At 47.5% G+C, this 18,539-nt stretch overlaps 1 protein-coding gene across 9 annotated transcripts in view; it reads right to left on the bottom strand.

Moving 5' to 3' along the window:
- The window catches only part of WASF3 (WASP family member 3), a 91,477-nt gene that overhangs the window by 13,720 nt on the left and 59,218 nt on the right, over positions 1 to 18,539 (bottom strand). For all 9 annotated transcript variants that reach the window (XM_001516803.5, XM_039915007.1, XM_029047907.2 and 6 more), the window contains 3 exons: positions 17,485 to 17,581; positions 15,418 to 15,518; positions 13,391 to 13,466 (listed from right to left, as the gene is read on the bottom strand). The gene's annotated coding sequence lies outside the window, so the exon portion shown is untranslated. The remainder of the gene's footprint in view (positions 1 to 13,390; positions 13,467 to 15,417; positions 15,519 to 17,484; positions 17,582 to 18,539) is intronic.

Below are 18,539 nucleotides of genomic sequence, written 5' to 3'. Positions count from 1 at the left end.
AGTTCCCCTGTCTTTCCTACCTCAGTCATCCTCGAGCCATATACACAAATGTGTATTTATGACCCTTCCTTGAGGGCAGGGAACCAACTCTGTCGTACCGTTCGCTCCCAAGTGCTCAGTATGGTGCTCCGCACACAGTAAGCATTCAATAAATGCCATCTATCGATTGATTGGGTGGCTGGCACGGTACGATTCGCTGCAGACTCAAAGGGGCGACGCGATCAGTAGAAAGAAAGTGGAAAATTCTCACAGAAGCTCAGTGAATTAACCGGATGGATAAAGCCACGGGGGTTCAACCCCCCCGGCCCAGCCCGGGATATATTTAGGTTGGCAGTGTGCCTACTGTCCTGTCTCCTCTAACTTCTACCCAGTAAGGAGGGGGTAAGTCTAGCCTCAGGGTTACCCCGAGCCAGCACAACGCCCTATCCCTAGTGACTCCTCAATACAAAATTATTGACTTAACTTTGTTGGCTAGACCCAGAAGATCAAGTGCATTCAGGGGATGAACAACTGTCTTTTCATCTGTCTTGGCTGCGGAGATTAATGGAGACATTTATTCTAATATAATGAAGTCAGAGCCGTAATGGAGGAATAAAGAAAGAGGTAATGGAGCACTCGAGAAATTAAGTTGTCATAAATCACCGATGACCGAGGATGTTTATCTGAAACCTGTGAGTGAATTCTAAGTGTAGTATTGAGGGATGGATTCGAACATGTTATTTATCTTTAATGATAGCTTTCCAGCCAGAGGGCCAGTAGAAGCAGCAGAAGTAATGTTATTTATTGAGCGGCCACTGAGCCCAAGCTGTTGGGAAAGGACAGCGGAAGCCCAATACCCATTTCCTGTCCACAGGGGCTTCCACTCCACTGACTACTGTTAAAAATGTCAGTAGCACTTGCCCCTCTTGGGCCTGGGCACTCACTGTTCTATCTTCAGGTTCGAACTCTGTTATGTTGTACTCTCCCAAGCGCTCAGTAAACGCGATTGATCGATGGATTCACACTGTCAACTCGGAATCCCTTAGTAGAGTGCTCTGCATTCAGTAGCACTCGGTCAATACTATCGATAGATTGATCGACTAGCTTCTGTGGCCATCTGCCCTCCCCAGTCTACGTTTCTTCCAACTGACCCTCTTCACTGTCCCATCCTATGGATTGATTGATCACGATTACCCATTACCAGTGTGAAATGAGGTGATGTGGGGGAGTGTGTGTGTGAACATCACTAAAACACAAATGTAAGGGAAATAAACACCCAGACAGCGTTTTTGAAGATGACCTTACTGAGAGTCACCTGTGCCAGTGTGACCGAAAAGAGCCAAGTGAGATGGCCATTTCTAGCCCCCTTGATTGCCCTTCAGACTAGATCCTTGCTGCTCTGAGGGATCTGCCCCACCCAAGCCCTGTCTCTGTTTCTAAGCTTACTTTTTGGACTCCCAATCTTCCTGGGGCTCTGGCCCAGGAAAAGCTGCCCCTCCCCAAGTCACCACCCACCAGGCTGGTCCGTCTGCTGTGGTGCTCTCCCTTCAGCCCCCTGCTTGAAAGGAGTGACCCTTTTCCTAACTATCTACCAGGCGGGTCTGTCTGTTACTACGGTCGCCCCACAGGGAAGACGTTAAAACGCTACTGCGATGAAGTCTGGCCTCTTTCCCTATCCTCTATTACAAAGGTTAATTGACAGTTCTCTCCCTAAGAGAATGTATGTGATCCTGAAGACCAACCTTGGAAGAGGGATAGGAGCACATTCATATCCAGAAAGTCCCCAAGATGATCTAGACTAGTCAATGTGCAAATCCCTCGGAAAGAAAGAACACAAATACTTGCCCGGAGTCCCCAGAGGAAGACACGGGGATTTAATTGCGGGCAGAAAGATGTGGCCCAGGAAGAAAATGGAGCGTGGTCTAAAAATAGCAACCCCCAACGGAGTGCCATCTCCACCCCAACCACCAAACTTATTTCCTGGCTCTAACATCCAGCAGCCTCGAGGGGGAAGATTGCTAATGATAAATGCCAATTCCATTATTAAGTGTTGTGACTTGACCAGAAGTGTTAGAAAGCCTCATCAGGGCTGTTAGAATGGGATCTGTTGTGTTTCTGAAAACACACTGTGTAGAGAGAGGTTAAATGTGGCGTTTAACAGAAGAGCGGGTGGGGTGTCGAGTGCAAAGGGAGTTTCTGGCCTGCACCCATGCGGACTTCGTCGTCCGGGGAAGGGAAATCGGAACAGGTCAGAGCAGAACATAAGCCTGCCATTTTCTGTGGTCGCCTTTTATCTCGGGGGCCTCCTTGAGTGTTTATTTTTAACGGAACAGCAAGAGGTGGGGAAATCGATGAATGCTGCCCTTTGGGGTAACAATACTGCAGTTGAATTCAATGAAGCATAGATCGCACCATTTCAATTGTGTGCTTAGGAAATTTCCTCTAATAGTTAGCTGGCCTCGGAAAATGACAGGCTCGCTGGGGTGAATTACAACTGTATGAGCTAGGACAGTGAATGCGCACCTGAACACTGTTAGCAATTGGCAGTGTTGGCTTGGCCCAAGAGCATTTACTGTTGGAAGCAGTCTTTATGTGTTGGATGAAAAATAGTCCAACCCACTGAAACTCACTTCATATTTAACGCCTGCATAGGAGTACAGGAGGGGATGACAATAACAACGATAAGAATGATAATAATAATTGGGGTTTTTTTTTAGTTCTCTGTACCAAGGACTGTACTAAGCACTGGGGTAGATATAAAGTTAAAGTTGGTATTTGTTAAGCGCTTACTATGTGCAGAGCACTGTTCTAAGCGCTGGGATAGACACAAAGGAATCAGGTTGTCCCACGTGGGGCTCACAGTCTTAATCCTCATTTTACCAGATGAGGTAACTGAGGCACAGAGAAGTTAAGTGACTTGCCCACAGTCACACAGCTGACAAGTGGCAGAGCTGGGATTTGAACCTATGACCTCTGACTCCAAAGCCCGTTCCCTTTCCACTGAGCCACGCTGCTTCTCTAATATCTGATATAAGATGATCTAATATCTGAATATCTGATATAAGATATTCAGGTCCCTCAGGAGCTCACAGGCTAAGTAGGAAGGAGAATAGGTATTGAATCTCTATTTTACCGATGAGGGAACTGAGGCACAAAGAAGTTAAGTGACTTGCCCAAGGTCACACAAGAGGTAAGTGGCAGAGCTGGGATTGCAACCCAGGTCCTCTGACTGCCAGGCCCACGCTCCTTCCAGGAGACCACGGGATGGGAGGGATGGGGGTAGGGGAGATTTGGGAGAGGGGTGAAAAGAGAAGCAGCGTGGCTCAGTGGAAAGAGCCCAGGCTTGGGAGTCAGAGGTCATGGGTTCAAATCCCAGCTCCACCCACTTGTCAGCTGTGTGACTTTGGGCAAGTCACTATATTTCTCTGTGCCCCAGTTACCTCAACTGTAAAATGGGGATGAAACCTGTGATCCCCACACGGGACAACCTGATCACCTTGTATCCCCTCCCAGCGCTCAGAACAGTGCTTTGCACATAGTAAGCGCTTTACAAATACCACCATTATTATTATATTTTAGGTCCTTCAGAGTGAGCACCTACTGGCCAATGGCATCAGGCATCCGACCTTTTGTGTCCTATCGAGTCCCCTCTTACCCCAGTAATTGTGTCTTGCCTTTGGCAAGTTTCTTTTGTAAGCGTAGGATCAGTGGGGCAGTGCCAGGACACTGTGCCAATATACTGAAATCCAGGACCAGCTTGTTGGGTTCTGTTTTGGATCAAAGCTCCTTGCTCACTGTCTGCTTTCTTTGATGCCTTGCCTATTTTATTTCCCACCCCTGGGCCCATGGGTTCAGGCTAGCTAATACAGAAGGAAAACAAGATTAATAGCCCAGCTTTGAGAAACCCACACATGGGGTCTCTGCTGCCATAAGGGTTCAAAACTGATCTGGCCCAGGTTAGGACATGAGGCATGGTAGAGCCTGGAAGGAGAATCTAAACCAGCCTGCTCTGCTAAGTGGGAATGCAAAGATTCCACCCAACCCAGACCGCCCCTTCACTCCTCTAACGCCAACCTAATCATTACCCCCATCTTGTCTATCTCTCTGCCGACTTCTCGCCCACATCCTGCCTCTGGCTTGGAATGCCTTCCCTTTTCATATCCGAAAGAAAATTACTCTCCCCATCTTCAAAGTCTTATTGAAGGCCCATCTCTTCCAAGAGGCCTTCCCTGACTAAGTCCTCATTTCCTCTTCTCTCACTACTTTCTGTGTTGCCCCGATATGCTCCCTTTACTCACCCCTTCTGCCCAGCCCCACAGCACTTACGTCCAAATCCGTAATTTATACATTTATATTAATGTTTGCCTCCCCCTTCTAGACTGTAACCTCATTGTAGGCAGGGAATGTGCCTGCTGTGTTGTACTCTCCCAAGTGTTTTCTACAGCGCTCTGCACACACTAAGTGCTCAATAAATATGATTGATTGAAGTACCTGTCCCTACCCTTTTCTTCCACTTCTAGAGGGCAACAGCCCCCCTGAGCCTTCCTCAAACTCCTCACTGAGTTATGATCCAGCCTCAAACTGACAGCCCAAGAGTCTCATTAAGTCACAGCCAGTAGCCTTACCTTCGTTTCTAAAGGGTAGCGGGGATTTCTCAGTATATGCAGATGAACACATTTATACGTGTGTATCCCGGTACAGATGTGAGGAGAGGGGAGTAGAAAGCCTATGTAGTACATAACTATTAGATGTGGAAGAAGAAAGGTGGGTGACGAAGAGGGAGAGAGGATTAAAGGGAGAGAAGGAGATGGGAAGAGCAGGAGGGAAATGGGGAAGAAAGAGAGGGAGGAGAAGAGGTTGACTTGAAGCGATACATTTTCAGCTTGAATAATAGAACTAAAGTCCTTAGTGGCCCCTGGGTCCATTTCTTCTACTGCTTTTCCTTGACTGTGTGATTTGTCAGAGAAGGAATTCAAAACCATGTGAACAGTTTGCTCAGCTGAAACTCATACTGGATGCCTCCTCGTATCTCACTTTCTTCTAGGTGGTTGCAGGTGGACTGTTTCATGATTTACCCTAAACCCATCTTGAAAATGAATGAATAAGCTCACCTAGGATCACATGCTTGAAATTATCCTGGTCCTTAACATATAGGTCATAACATTTGCCCTTTCCCATCCTCAGGGAAACCCCACCTTCCCTGAGTTCTCAGAAACCATAGCAATTACACCTTCTAACTTCTAGAGGAAGAAAGCAACTGAAGCCTCCAGAGACTAAGTAACATCAGGAAGGTACTGAGGAAATTTGAACGTCCAAGGGAGCTGAGTTGATATCCTCTGGTTTAGGGCTAGGAAAGTTCAAAGAAATTCTGGTGTTGAGGCAACTACCTCTCACATGAAAATCAATTGATCGGTCAATCATATCGAAAGCTTACTGACTGCAGAGCACCGTACTAAGTATATGGGAAAGTACAAAATGACAGAGTTGGTAGACACATTCCCTGTCCACAATGAGCTTCCAGTCTAGAGGAGGTAGATGAAGAATCCTGAAGTCCCTTCCTCTTTACTCCAGTCCTGGAGGAATCTGAGTGAAAGCAAATCAGGCCTTGGCTGCAACAAATATTGAGGATAAACATATTAATCACTGTGAGCTCTTTGAGGCAGGGACTGCGTCTTCTACCTCCATTAACCTCTCTCAGGACGGCACTCTGTTCAAAGTAGTTCTTGATAAATACTGTCGATTGACCGATGATGGAGTTTCTCAGCAGGAATAACAGATGAGCTGAGGTGATGGACTGATGAAGCTTTGTTGGAATTTTCCTAAGGGTTTTTTTGCAAGGCTTGAGTTTCCAGGAATTTCACTTCAGAACTTCCTCCATCTCTTCTGGTCTTTTGTCCCCCCCCCCCCTTTTTTTTTGTTTCCACAGGGACTAGTGGGGACCACTCCCTACCTACCACCTGACTGAGAGCCAACTGGACAGTGCCAACCACCCAGTAACTCACAGGCACATTGATGGCAGGCTGACTCAGTAATGGGGGGCTCCTAAATAAAACCAGGTACTGCCAGTTTCTTCCATCAGGCAGAAACAGATATTATTTTTGTGAAACAAGTAGTGTTGGATAGCAGGCACAGCTTTCTGTTCCTGACAAAGTAAGATCACACCACTCCCCAATGTCATCATGTTCTCCTCGGACACACTGTTCTCGTTACAGTGGCAGAATGGAACACAGAGAGAGCCAGAAAAATAACATTCAATCCCACTCACTTGGCACACTTAAAGAAATTGCTGCTTTTTAAGAATGTCTTTTGATACAATTGATGATCTTTAAAGGGTGAGTGTGGAAAAGCAATATTATTTCACTGAGTTACCATTTTAAGAAGTGGCCATCTTTATCAAACAAATTCATTTAGCTTCCTCTCTGCCTCACCACTGCTGCCAGGTGTCTCAAGAAGGCAACCTGATCTGAGAGGTTTGTTGGGGGGTTTTTTTGGTGCACATTTGTGTGAGTGTAGTATGTCCTGAGGAGTCTGTGTATGTCTTTGTCAATAACTCTTCAACTGACTCTGTCTCTAGCTTGTCACTATTTCCTACCTTTTTTCCCCCTGCTCCTGCATTCCTGGTTTCATTCGCACGGGAGCCCCTCTGCCTCTAAGCCCCAACCAACCCATCTGGGGCTCCAGAAAACACCACCATTTTATGCCAGTCTCAGATGCTGATAGACTTGTTCCTTCTCACCAAGAATTAAGAAAACAATAGAGCCTCACTGCACCTTCGTGTCTAAGCAGCAGCATGGCTTAGTGGAAAGAGCACGGGCTTGAGGGTCAGAGGTTGCGGCTCCGCAACTTGCCAGCTGTGTGACGTTGGGCAAATCACTTAACTTCTCTGGGCCTCAGTTACCTCATCTATAAAATGGGGATAAAGACAGTGAGCCCCACGTGAGACAACTTGATATCCCTGTCCCTACCCCAGCGCTTAGAATAGTGCTTGGCACAGAGTAAGCACTTAACCGATACCATCATCATCATCATCATCATTATTATTAAGAAATGGTCCTGGGATGTTATTTGTGATATGCATTAGCCATGTGAGAGTTAAGAGTGAAGCCTTCAAACCTGGCCTTAATTTGAGCAGTATCCAGGAGCTCTAAAAATGAAGGCTAAGGTCTAAAAGCTTTTTATCGGCCAGTCAACGTGAACCGTCCAAAAAAACGGACACCTGATGCATCGCCCTCCCTGTTCCCGGCTGCTTAGAGAAGCAGCGTGGCTCAGTGGAAAGAGCCCGGGCTTGGGAGTCAGAGGTCATAGGTTCGAATCGCGGCTCTGCCACCTGTCAGCTGTGTGACTGTGGGCAAGGCCCTTCACTTCTCTGTGCCTCAGTTACCTCATCTGGAAAATGGGGATGAAGACTGTGAGCCTCACGTGGGACAACTTGGTTACCCTGTATCTACCCCAGCGCTTAGAACATTCATTCATTCATTAGTATTTATTGAGCGCTTACTATGTGCAGAGCACTGTACTAAGCGCTTGGAATGTACAAATCGGTAACAGATAGAGGCAGTCCCTGCCCTTTGACGGGTTTACAGTCTAATCCGGGGAGACGGACAGACAAGAACAATAGCACAGTGTTCTGCACATAGCGAGCGCTTAACAAATGCCAACATTATTATTATTACAATGAGGGGGAAACTGAGGCATGATATTGCCCCCTGGTGGCCGACGGTTGAACTTCCCTCTCCTAAATAAGTCTTCCATCCCGCAGACCAAGGCGTTCAAATTCATTCCCTCTCTCGGTGGCAACCGTTGGCTAACCACAGAGCTACCAAGGCTAGGAGGAATCTTGAGAAGCAGCGCGGCCCAGGAGACCGAACACAGGCCTGGGAGACGGCAGATCTGAGTTCTAATCTCGGCTCTGCCACTTGGCTGCTGTGTGACCCCAACCAAGTCGCTTCTCTAAGCCTCAGTGACCTCATCTGTAAAATGGGGATCAGGACTGTGAGCCCCAAGTGGCACATGGACTGTAACCAACCTGATTAGTTAGCATCTACTCAAGCACTCAGGACTGTGCCTGGCACATAGGGAAGCAGCGTGGCTCAGTGGAAAGAGCCCGGGCTTGGGAGTCACAGATCGTGGGTTCTAAGCCCAGCTCTGTCACTTGTCAGCTGGGTGACTTTGGGCAAGTCACTTAACTTCTCTGGGCCTCGGTTACCTCACCCGTAAAATGGGAATTAAGACTGTGAGCCCCACGTGGGACGACCTGATCCCATTGCCCCCCCAGAGCTTAGAACAGTGCTTTGCACACAGTAAGCGCTTAACAAATGCTACCATTATTATTCTTCTTATAGTAAGCACTTAATTATTTTAGAAACATCAGCTCACTCTAGACTATAAGCTCACTGTGGGCAAGAAACATGTCTACCGACTATTGCATTCTCCCAAGTGCTTAATAGAGTGCTCTGCACACCGTAAGTGCTCAATAAATATGATTGATTGATTGACTTTCCAGAGGCCCACGGGGGTGTCAGGGAACGGACTCGGGAAGGAGCATGGGTTAGTCTTTGAGGGGCAGGGTAGCCAAAAATCTGTGGGAAGAGGAGGGCAGAGAGAGAGAGAGAGAATGCCGATTGATTCTTGGCTCGCTTCCTTCACTTTGCTCTGACCAGAGCCAGCGACAAGCTGGCCACTAGTCTCTGTGTAACCAGGCCAGAGATACCCAAATGCCATCATCAAGTCTCCCCTCAGCTCTCCCGCTAAGACATTCTGGCCCCTTCTTGTTCGTATCCAGAGTCGCCTGGGTGACCGTGCCGACAGTCAGTAATTTCCCAATGATGAGATTCAGGAACGCCTCCCGACCTTCGGCCCAACATATGGGATGCTGCCCCTGGCTGCCCAGATGCATCTGTCATCCACAGTGCTTGATGCCGTCTTTCTAGCTCCTTACCAGAGAGCAGTTCTGTCTCCGCTCTTAAGTGGTCTCTAGTCCTAACAGTTGGGAGCAAATTAAGCCAAAGTGGTCTTTGGAAGGCCAAATGACTCGACTTGGATCAATCGGCATATTTTGGACACCTAATCAGGAGGACTAATTATCTGGGGAAGACCCTAATGCTAGGAAAAGTCCAGGGAAAACGTGGACGAGGCAGACCAGCAGCTAGATGGACAGAGATCACAAGGATAAAAAAAAATGGTGGTATTTGTTAAGTGCTTACTATATGCAAAGCACTGATCTAAGCGTTGGGGGATACAAGGTGATCAGGTTGTCCCGCGTGGGGCTCACAGTTTTAATCCCCATTTTACAGAAGAGGTAACTGAGGCACAGAGAAGTTAAGTGACTCGCCCAAAGTCACACGGCTGGCAAGCGGCGGGGCAGGGATTCGAACTCATGACCTCTGACTGCCAAGCCGGGGCTCTTTCCACTGAGCCAGCCTGCTTTTCTTTTCACAACCCCCTCCCCCCATTCTCCCCTACCCCCATCCCTCCCATCCCATGCTGCTGCTTCTCTAACGGAAGAACCGTTAGAAAGTTTATGGACTATGGCAGAAGACAGGTCGCTCTGGAGAAAACTACGGAGTCGCTACGAATCGGAAACGACTCGACGGCCTTTGATAATGATAATAAATCCTAACAGAGTAGAAAACATCCCCCCGCCCCCAGCAAGAGATAATAATAATTTTGGTATCTGTTAGGCGCTTACTGTGTGCAGAGCACCGTTCTAAGCGCTGGGGGAGATCCAGGGTCATCAGGTTGTCCCACGTGAGGCTCACGGTTAACCCCCATTTTACAGATGAGGTACCTGAGGCACAGAGAAGCGAAGTGACTTGTGCCCTTCGCTCTCCTTGGGATTCTGTCGAGCGCTTACGAGGGGAGAGATACCAGTCGCCCCACTTCACAAGAAAAAGCTCATTTAAAAAGATGGAAAAGGCTTACGCTCTGCAGCTCTTGAAGAGGAATCATGCTAGATAATTAGAGAAGCAGCGTGGCTCAGTGGAAAGAGCCCGGGCTTTGGAGTCAGAGGTCATGAGTTCGAATCCCTGCCCTGCCACTTAGCTGTGGGACTGTGGGCAAGTCACTTCACTTCTCTGTGCCTGTGACCTCATCTGTAAAATGGGATCTGTAAAACCGTGAGCCCCACGTGGGACAACCTGATTCCCGTGTCTACCCCAGCGCTTAGAACAGTGCTCTGCACTTAGTAAGCGCTTAACAAATACCAACATTACTATTCTGTAAGCCCCTCAAACGACAGGGACTGTCTCTATCTGTTGCCGACTTGTTCATTCCAAGCGCTTAGTACAGTGCTCTGCACATAGTAAGCGCTCCATAAATACTATTGAATGAGTATTACGCTAACAGAAGCGTTCTGCTCAGGGAGAAAGCTTGGTTTTTTTCAGGAGGCCAATAGAGAGCGCTGCTTTCCCACAGAAAAGCATCCACCAGTAGCGAAAGGCGGGTGGGTGAGGCGCCGCCACTCGGGCCTTAAAACCATCTGAATTTGCCTCCACTTGCTTTAGGGAGCTTCGTTCTTCTCCCCTGGCCCCCGGGGAGACCCGCTGGGCTGGGGATTGGGTCCACCTCCCCCCACCCTGGCGAACAAGTCAAGCTGTCGCCCAATTGTCCATTCCAAGCGTTCAGTACAGCGCTCTGCGCATAGTAAGCGTTCAATAAAGACCATCGAATGAATGAGCTTACAAACTGGGATGGGTAAAAGGATATTTTGCCATGCCCTCTGCCTCTCCCTGTCTCTCATTCATTCAGTAGTACTTATTGAGCGCTATGTGCAGAGCGCTGGACCAAGCGCTTGGAATGGGCAATTGAATGGCAACAGATAGAGACGATCCCTGCCCAGTGACGGGCTCACCGTCTAATCTAGAGAAGCAGTGTGGCTTAGTGGAAAGAGCCCGGGCTTGGGAGTCAGAGGTCATGGGTTCGAATCCCGACTCTGCCACTTGTCAGCTGTGTGACTGGGGGCAAGTCACTTCACTTCTCTGTGCCTGTTACCTCATCTGTAAAATGGGGATTCAGACTGTGAGCCTCACGTGGGACAATCTGATGACCCTGTATCTACCCCAGCGCTTAGAACAGTGCTCGGCACATAGTAAGCGCTTAACAAATACCAACATCAATCGGTCTCTCCTCTCGATGCTCTCCCTCTCGTGGCTTTCCTCCTTAGGTTTGATCCTCTGCCCGCTTCGTTCTCGGCCTCCTCCGGGCTTCATCCCTGAGCGGGGGCTCGCGCACCCCTTCTTCAGCAGACGGCCCGGTGCTTCCACCTACCCCACCCCAACCCCGGCTCCACCTCACCCACGGCTCTCCCCGACTCACGCTGTCACATCCCCGCTCTGAGGCAGGTGTCGGGGTGTGGGGGACACCCAGCCTGGCAAGAGGAGAAGTTCCTCCCTTCTCACAGTGGCCTGGTGCCACCTCCGACCACAAAAGTCACCATCCCCATTTTTTTTTAATGCTATTTAAGTGCTTAGTATGTGCCTAGCACTGGACTAATTGCTAGGATAGATATAAGATGATCGGGTTGGACACGGTGCAGGTCCCACATGGGCCTCATAGTCTTAATCCCCATTTTATGAGGTAATTAAGGCTCAGAGAAGCTAAGTGACTTGCTCAAGGTCACCCAGCAGGCAAGTGGTCGAGCTGGGATTAGAACCCAGGTTTTCCTTACTCCCAGGCCTACGTTCTATCCACTAGACCACACTGCCTCCCCACTAAACTAATGTTAATGAGATGTACATCACCTTGATTCTATTTATTTGCTATTGTTTTAATGAGATGTTCTTTCCCTTGATTCTATTTATTGCTATTGTTCTTGTCTGTCCGTCTCCCCCGATTAGACTGTGAGCCCGTCAAAGGGCAGGGACTGTCTCTGTTACCGATTTGTACGTTCCAAGCGCTTACTACAGTGCTCTGCATATAGTAAGCGCTCAAATACTATTGAATGAACTAAACCTCACCCTTCACTGAGGTTCCCTGTAGGTCCCCGACAGGTGGTCACCGGGTGATGACGCGAGGGAGGACCTGATCAGCAGGATCTGGGTGACGGTGAGTGGTGGGTGGGAATGCACAGCAGTCAATCTTGCTATGCAGCTTTCTCCCCTTTCCTGCAGCCCTGGGCGCTCTCGGGCTTCTCCCTCCCTGCTCTCTTTCCTGCTTCCTGCCTGCCACGGCTTCGTATTTGGGGGCAGTGATGCTTCCCGTCACTCAGCTAATGATTTCCATGAGCCCTTGCTCGGGACCTGCCCACTCCCCGTTCCCGCAGGCCTCCCGTCAGCTGCGGCACTTGATTACGAGAAGGCCTCCCGGCCGGCCGGAATCGGACAAACGGCACAAGCCCGTGTTCCGCCACGTGCCTCGTCTCCTACGGGGCCTCTCCCGGGCCCCGCTAATCCGCTCTCCCTGTAATCATTCCTTCCTGGGTGCCTCACCGACCTCCCTCCCGCTCACTTGGATTCCCAGGATTAGCTCCAAAGCCGCTTTGGCCCGCAGATCACTTCAGGCTGCTCGGGCCGCCGTCCGCTCACACTGCACAGAGACAAGAGGAGCCCCTTTCCTGGCCTCTCAGCAAGCACCACCCGCCTCCCTTCTCCCCTAGGTCTTCCCCTTTCCGACACAAGCCTTGGGGACTCAGCCTCCAGCTCCCCAGCTCTCCTGCATCCTCCAATCCCCAGGACTACTCATTCTTGGTTACTCTAGCGACATATTTGCAATCTTCTTGGCAAACTAACCACCCCCAGGGGCAAACTCCCTTCTTCTTCGGTTGTTCAGTTTCAGTCAGAATTCCCACGCTCTCCTCCCCAGCCTGTGGCCCCTTATGGCTGGGAAGTGGTGATCCCCGCATCCTGGAGGCAGGCAGGGTCACTGCCTAATCCGTGGCTTGGCGGGGGGACAAGTCTGGTCATTTTTCAGCAGCCACCCAGCCTGGACTCATCACTCGTGGACCTGTGAGGCCCCCGGGACCCGAGGCAGCCCAGCCACTCCCGCTGTCGGTGTGACCCGCCCCCTCCCGCTGCTGCATGCCCGTCGTGCCCATTTCAACATGGGGTGAAACTGCCATTTTGTGTCATCCTGTCATTCTGAGGGAGTCCGGCGTTCCAACATTTGTGCCTCCTGGCAGGCACAGGAGGCGAGGGCACTCACAGACTCCCAAGCTCGCCTAGGGCACGGGATGCTAGGCTTGGGACTCAGGCACAGTTCGCGGGCAAAGGGATTAGCCACCGCAAACGTCACGTGCGGGCAGGTGCTCCAAGGACCAGACCTGCTGGACAGGGTTCCGGTCTACCCAGAACCGCTGCCTGCTGGAGGTTGACAACTGCGCCCATGGAGATAAGGTGGGTAGAACATAGACATCAATCATTCAAATGCAGTAGTCCCTGCAACAGGGACAAGTGGCAAATTAAAACCAATACAATACCCTTTTAAAAGGAGTCTGATCCACACGGACATCTGCGGACAGGGACCCTCCATGGGAAGCTGGCTCTCCTCAGGCCCTGCAGGTGGAATTTGGAAATTCTCAGCTGACGGGTCCTGACTGGTCAAAACTGCCCATACAGTGCACTGGGGGATAAAGGGATCTCTACTGCCCAAGGGCAATATCTTGGACCTCCAACAGGAGAAAATTCGGGTGGACCTTTCCATCCAGGGATTGAGCTGCTGATCTAAGAGGCCAGTCTGGATTTTTGACCCTAGGCCACCCCTCAGCCCAGAAAGTCACTTATTCCTTTTCCCTATCCAAGCCTCAAACCAGACTGAAAAAGGTCCAGCTAGTCAGGCAGCTTTGGCCGCTCCTGGAGTTTGGAGGAGAGAAAGGGAGGTCAGAAAAGACATGGTCACTGATTGGTTTTCCATCATTTGGAGGGACCGGGGGCTTGCACTGAGCTGGCCCAGTGACCAAACCCACCCATTTCTGTGTGGGAGGGAAAGGAAGTCACTGCCCGGCCCTTCCCCAGGCCCCATGGCTGCTGGATCCCAGCCCTGGGCTGTTCACACCCTCCGGGACACCAGGGGAGGGACGCTCTCAGCAGCTCTTGCGCAAAAGTGAGAGACGCAACATTCCCCTGCTTGCTACCGCTCTCCCTGCACCTTGCCTTTGAAGAACCGGCCGGCCACCTAGGCATCAGCTATCCGAGGCTAGGTAAGTGTTGGCCGATCTCTGATTTCAGAATCAGCGGTTCCCTGTTCCGTCTCTGGTGAGCTGCCTTGAGCATGTCTCTTAACCTGTGTCCCCATGTGTAAAACAGGAAATTTGCTCTTTCACAGAACTTTGGATAGAAAAGTTCATGGTTATCAATAATTGGGAAACTTGAGGCTGGGAAATGCAGCCTTAGTTCACACTTGGGAGGAGAGACCTGGCACCACCCCCATAAACTGCAAACTCCTGATGGCAGGGGATGTTTCTACCAACTCTTGTGTTGCCCTCTCCCAAGTGCTTAGTACAGTGCTCTGTATACAGTAAGCACTTGATAAATACCATTAATAGATTGATGATTAACTTTTCAATCCCTCTCCTAAATCATCTTTCATAACTGGCCATAAGATTCTAGTGAGGGTCTGACCTGTTTGGGATACGATGGGAGAAGGAGAAAAGGCATATTCTCCTTCTCATAACCACTGCTTAATTCAGTGTTCAGCCCACAGTAGGCATTCAATAAATATATCATAAAGACACTAAAGCCTCAGAATTTTTTCCATAAATGCAATGTATGGTTACTACAGGTTAAAGTAAATTGAAAGCAGGAGGGGAAAAAGAAAACTGCACTTGGATTTTCCCTGAAATTTATGGGCCAGAGATTGGTTAGAAGCAGAATACTCAGAAAAAATAGTGCATTATAGGCCTCAACCTTAGTCCTAGAAGGTTACAAAATCCTTTAGCATTACAGGCTGGTCCCTTGGTTTAGCCAGTTATTTAGGGGAATGAGCTTTGAGGCATTCCATCAGCTCTCTCTGTCTTTCCTATCAACTTTCTTTTCCTATTAAACCTTATTCTCTGTTCTTCTCCTTTCTCAACTCTCCCGCCTTCAATCTCTTCCCTCTGGCTGTAACCCCCCTGGCCAGAACACAGCTCTCTCCATCTTCAAGGCCCTTCTGAAATTCTGCTTCCTCCAGGAGGCCTTCCCTGATTAAGCTCCATCTACCAGGTCACTTTAATCCAAAGGCTGTCCTTAGCATTTATGTATACACACCTATCCTTCTAAGCATTTGTACATGTTCTCAACACACCTACTTATCTATTCATCCTTTCATATTTTTCTTCCAATATTGGTAGACTTCTTTCTCCTTCAACTGTTTGTGAATGACTGGTGCCTATCAGTCTTCCATATTGGACTGAAAGGTCCTTGAAGGAAGGAACTGTGTTTCTTATTCAATGGAATCCTCCTAAGGCATTTAACACAGTGCTAAGCACACTCAGTAAATACTATTCAGTGATTGAGGATATCTTACTTCTTTCTCTAGCTGAAAGGTCACATCCAATTCTGACGGTTCTCCTACATCCATCTGGAGGGTTAAAGTGAAACTACAAGGCCAGAAACCTATGACAAAACCTGAAATCAAAGGGAAAATGTCAGGAAATTAGAAGTTAAGAATTTAGTTCACTTTTCTAATGAAAAAAAAAACCACAACAAAAGCCTGCCACTGACCTGCAGGACTTAACTTGAAGCTTACTATCCAAGATTTCAATTGCTCTGTTCTAGAAGACCTTTGGATACTGTTTCTCAGAGCAATACACTAAATAATTCCATTCTGAGTTAGATCTAAATAAGTACAGGGCCAGCCCTGCATCATTTCCTCTTCCCAAAAAGGCAAAGGGACACCTACGTTCAGAGACATCTCTGGGGCAGCAGCTATCAGTCAGGCAGACCCCCTGGGCTAATCGGGAAGTAAACACTTCCCCATATTCTAAGCTGCAGGATTCAATAGCTTTCAGGTGATGCCAGAAATTATAAAAACTAGCCTTTAACTAGGAGCAGTATGAGTTGGTGGGTACAGCACAGCCCTTGGAGTCAGAAGGACCTGGGTTCTATTCCTGCCACTTGTCTCATGTCACTGTGCAAGCCTCTTCATTTCTCTATGCCTCGATTCCTTCATCTGTAAAATGGGGATTCAGATCGTGAGCCTATGTGGGACCGAGACTGTGTCCAACCCGATTAGCTTGTATCTACTTCAGCGCTTAGAACAGTGCCTGGCCCTCAGTAAGCGCTTAACAAATACCCACAGTGCTGTTATTATTATTATAATTTATCTTATGACTGAAGATGAGGCTTACAAACAATTGCACTGTGAAGAAACAAGTGGACGCAGGCATGGCTGATGAAAAAACTTCTTTGGACCAACAGATGCCTTATACCTGGGGATACCTTTTGAGCGTAATTAACCATTTAAACAGAAAGGGTACTGGTGAAACACTAATTCAGAATGCAACTCTTTTGTTCATCAGGATGAGCAATAAAAAATTGTGACCAGGATTTTCTTTGATTTCTTTATTCTTCAATCATTTAAAGTTCAATTTAGAAAGGACAAACTGAAAAGCAGCTATTGTACTTAGGTGGAGATAAAATTCTAAAATTTTATTGTCTTTACATCAGTGAAATGGAACTGCATCTCAGAAGGTGGAGCAGAAAAAATGTTGCTCTGCTGAAAATTTGGCTATACTCAAATTTGGCCTTCACTGTGTGGCCATTCTAATACACTCATGAAGACACTCCAATTCCTTTATGAAAGTAGAGCTAATTATGACTCCACCCGCTCCAAAGACAGTAAAGATCTGGGCTCTGTAGAAATCTAAATCAAGAAAAGCCTAAAGGGTCAAAAATTAAATTTTATTCCAGGTTGTTAATTGCACATAATCTAGAGTAAGGTATACAAACAGATTAAAAATGCCCTATGTTAAGACAAAAAAACTTTCATTACACTTAAATCCAATTAATTCTATTGGCAAAATACTGAAAGGAGATGACAAAATACTTCAAGTTAGAAAAAAAATGATTGGTTACTCTGCTATATTCCACTAGTTTTCAACAGAATACCATGTATCACTTATTTTCTACTTACCAATTAAAAACGGGTGCAAATAATCACAAAATGTTCACCACATTCCGCCACTTGCTCATATTAGAATATTTCCCCATAATATATATACATACAAATGTGTGTGTATATATATATATATATACATATATCTCTATATAATTTTCTAGAATGATCCTAATAGAGAAAACTCAATAATCAAGTATTATCGATATTCCTACTCTTCAATGATCTAGGAGACAACACTGAAAAGTCAGCTGCCACAGAACCATCTCCTTTGCTGAAGACGGCTATTTCACCCCCTTCTAAGTCTTTTCTGAGGCAGGGCAATAAGACTATTTTAAAACATCTCCATCGAGAAACAATGTTTGATTCAAACGTTAATCAAATACACTTTCTGTGTCTTCCCCTTTGGGTGTTCAGGGAGAAAGTTCTAGAAGGGGAATGGGCTTCTCTTGCTATTTCTGCAGCCCATTTTCCTACCTGGTCAGCGGCCTTGTTTCTGACGATGACTAGTATCTGTGTGTGCATCGCGGGATGACGCACGTGACCACCAGTTCCTTCCATGCCGGGCACCAATCTTAAATCGAGGTACAGAAAAAGGTACAACTGCTGTTTTTGGTATATCAATTTGGACCAGAAAAATGGAATTTCTCATGCCTGAGCTCAAAGCGTTAAATAAATTCTAACGGCTTAAAAAACTCAACAAGGTCTAACTGGCAGATTGACCTTGTACGTTAATGCTATGTAACAATATTCCCTTCAGAACAGTAAATACAAAGGAGGAAGTCCTTTTTGCTGCACGAATGAAATTTAAAAATAAAACCGTGCTAGCAGGTTAAACCACGAGTAGAAAGCTTGTAATTACATAGTTGAATCTTTATAAATGGGGTCTATTAATTTTCTTGTAAGAAGATATAAATAGATTAGAAAAATGTAAAGGTATTTGAGTGTGCTTTCTCCCCCTTGAGAACAGAAGAATCTTAGAAAACCATGAAGCTTGGGCCACATGTCAGAACTATAATAATGTTGGTATTTGTTAAGCGCTTACTATGTGCCGAGCACTGTTCTAAGCGCTGGGGTAGACATAGGGGAATCAGGTTGTCCCACGTGGGGCTCACAGTCTTCATCCCCATTTTACAGATGAGGGAACTGAGGCACAGAGAAGTTAAGTGACTTGCCCACAGTCACACAGCCGACAAGTGGTAGAGCTGGGATTCGAACTCATGAGCCCTGACTCCAAAGCCCGTGCTCTTTCCACTGAGCCACGCTGCTTCTCTGGAGAATGATACCCATTTCTTTAGATGGAAGGAATTTTAATCAGGGAAGAAAAAGGCAGTGCTAAGTTTTCAGGGTCAACCGTATACTGGAAAAAAAAGTGATTTTTCACTGAATAAATTATCTTTTTTCTATTTGAGAGTCAAAGGGACAGAGTCAGGAGAGAAGACGTCACGTTTATCTCTTCCCAGTATGAACCAATAGTTCACAGAGCAAAGTTGGTACAAAAATGTGTCAGCTCCAGAGGAACAGCAAAAAGG

Source organism: Ornithorhynchus anatinus, chromosome 20 (genome assembly GCF_004115215.2).
Source record: "Ornithorhynchus anatinus isolate Pmale09 chromosome 20, mOrnAna1.pri.v4, whole genome shotgun sequence".
Taxonomy (NCBI): domain Eukaryota; kingdom Metazoa; phylum Chordata; class Mammalia; order Monotremata; family Ornithorhynchidae; genus Ornithorhynchus; species Ornithorhynchus anatinus.
The sequence above is the reverse complement of the archived record's forward strand: the minus strand, read 5'-3'. Positions and strand labels throughout refer to the sequence as shown.